The following is a 3,093-nucleotide window of genomic DNA, read 5'->3' on the forward strand; positions in this document are numbered from 1 at the left end:
CCATGTTAGTTTCTGATAATTTTTGTCCTTCCTATCTTTGGAGGATAATATTTAACAAGAGTGGGAAATATTTTGGTTTAAAAGAGAGTTTGTATCTTCCTTTAATTGACATAATTAAAGTGTCCCTGCTGCTCGCAGGGGGGTTGGAACTGGATGATCTTTAAGGTCCCTTCCAATCCAAACCATTCTATGATTCTATGATAATTGTTGTAAGGAATCATATCCTATCCATCAGAACTTCACCTGGTAAAAGGTGGATGTAATCTTTCTTGTGGTGGATTGGGTTTTCTAAACCCATCAACACCCACCTCACCCCAAACAATATATTCCTCTGCTACCACTTAGCATCAAAAGTTCATGCTCTAAATCTGAAAGCTGGAAACTTCTACCAGTCTGAAATCACCTTGTGATGATAAAGGAGTAAACTGCCTGGGAAAGTCACACTCCAGACCTGAGGTCATGAACAATGTCTTTCAAATGGCTATAGCAATTAAGGTTGAAATACAGAGATATAGAAATATATAGAAATGTTGTGGGTGTGCAGCTGAACATTAAGTAAAAGATTGTCCCCTTCAGCCGTGCTTCCTGTCCCAGGGCAGGTAACCTTGTTGGGCATCTCATAAACAGGCCAAAGTTTTCTATAGGAGTGAAGTATTCACCTTTAACAGCTGTGAACACAACAAAAAGTACAGCAAGAGCTGTACTGGGGCTCTTTGCATTTGTAAATGTATGCAGTCAATTTATAAAGTATACATAAATAATTATTTAGAGGTATTGAGGATATTACTGTACAAGGAAGTGGGTCAGAAAGTAACATGGGAAATAAACTGGGTAGTAAATGAGGCTACAGGCTTTAAATCCTAAACTCCTGAAAAGTCTGCAAAAAGCAAAATAGGCAGATAATGCAAGTATGTCTTCCTCTTTGTAAAATTACCCCATTTGTGCTTTCTGGAATGATGTTTCAGTACTTTTATTAATTGCAGTTAACACTAATGTCGCTAATCTTCATCACAAAGCTTTCCTGAATGAGGCATTTCACTAGAAGTCCCGGCAGGAGATTGGTGTTGCAGCTCTTGTGTTCCTATCCTTTTCCAAGAATAGGTCAATAATCCTGTTGTGTTGTGAATACATAAGCAAAATGTAATTAAAAAGTCAGGTGAAAGCAGAGGAACTGCCTGAGCTTGGGCAGGGGTGCAGCAGATCATCTGCTGGGATGCAAAGAAGTGCACAAAGCCTTGTTTTAAGAAAAGTAAGTAAAGAGAAATTAAGGAAATCATAGAATGGTTTGGGTTGGAAGGGACCTTAAAGCTCATCCAGTCCCAACCCCCCTGCCAGCAGCAGGGACACCTTCCACTAGACCAGGTTGCTCAAAGCCTCATCCAGCCTGGCCGAGAACACTTCCAGGGAGGGGGCATCCACAGCTTCTCTGGGCAACCTGTTCCAGTGTCTGACCACCCTCACAGTGAAGAACTTCTTCCTAATATCTCATCTAAACCTCCCCTCTTTCAGCTTAAACCCATTTCCCCTTGTTTTGTCATTAACTGCCCTTATGAAAAGTCCTTCCCCAGCTTTCTTGTAGCCCCTTCAGGTACTGGGAGGCCACTAGAAGGTCTCCCCGGAGCCTTCTCTTCTCCAGGCTGAACAGCCCCAACTCTCTCAGCCTGTCCTCACAGCAGAGCTGCTCCAGCCCTCGCATCATCCTGGTGGCCTCCTCTGGACTTGTTCCAGCTGCTCCAGGTCTCTCTTGTGATGAGGGCTCCAGAACTGGATGCAGTATTCCAGGTGGGGCCTCACAAGAGTGGAGTAGAGGGAGGTTCTCTCTTGTTCCTCACAAAAGAGAACAGTATATATAACATAAATTTAATTTAACTGAGAAAATTTCCTATGTTTGTAACTCACTAAAAGAAAGACTTACAGAAGGGCTTAGGTGCCTAATGATGGCAGGTGGACATCTACCAGAACTTACTAGAAAAAAGGAGCAGCTTCAGTGACGCTGAAGACTTTTAGAAAATTGCAGAGTAGGGATCTTCAGGGACCAAAGTCCTTCTGCAAATCTAGTCCTAAGATTTTCAGCATTAAAGCTGCCTAGTTTTGTTTAAACACTATTGAGGAAGAATCAATAAATCAAAAAATATTTGAAAATATTTGAAAATTTATCATTCTAATCAACTAATTTAAAATATTTTTTTATTTATGGGAAGGTCTAAACATGTCTAATGTGACTTCTGTGTTTTGGATTGCCGAGATAGCTGAGTGCTAAGGACTTAAAATGAACTTAACTGAAATAACACCTTTAAAACACTGCAAGTATGTGCAAAAAATTCTTACAAGTTCAGAAGGTTTTATGTCGCCAATTATTTTGATGGGTCCGATTCTGCCAGCAAAGGAAATTCTGGCAGGTTAAATTGAACATGATCAGCCTCTAAGGATGTCTAAATGAGCAATGAATGCTGTGCAAAATGATCTTTATTCAGATGTGTTCAGAGAACACAGTTACTAATTCTGTCCACAAATCTGATCTAATGACAGTAAGAAAATATGCAGTTATGACCCAAATGTAGCCTTCTGGGAGCTGCTGGGCATGTTGCTGAGGTTCAGTCCTTGGAGTTCCTTCTTGATTTCTGCACAACGCAGAATGTTACTGCTGAAAGAAGAGTCTTTTCAGAGGCTGCAGGTAAAGGGAATGAAGAGAAATTTAATTTACACTTAGATTAACTAAATCTGCTTTCAATGAGAACTACTTCTGTTTCATTAATCTGCCTAATACGTGAAAGGAAGGATTATCATCTTGTGCACTTTTGTGACTGTTAGAACACGATTGATGAACCAAATAACGTTTTGGGTTTTGCAGACTGTCATTTTTGCTTTTGAGTGAACCTGACTGCAGTAGTTTAATTTAAATGGTCTAGAAGACCATGTTGGGTGCACAGGGATTCTTTTGCTTGAGAAATGTTTTTTGATCACAGTGCTGTATCTTTCTTTCATAGTTGTATTTGAAATGTGAATTATTTGAAATGTTGTGAAGAGATATATTTATATGTAGATAGAATCACTGAATCATCGAATGTTGTGAGCAGGAAGGGACCCACAAGG

This window comes from Antrostomus carolinensis, unplaced genomic scaffold (genome assembly GCF_000700745.2).
Source record: "Antrostomus carolinensis isolate BGI_N321 unplaced genomic scaffold, ASM70074v2 scaffold27876, whole genome shotgun sequence".
NCBI lineage: Eukaryota > Metazoa > Chordata > Aves > Caprimulgiformes > Caprimulgidae > Antrostomus > Antrostomus carolinensis.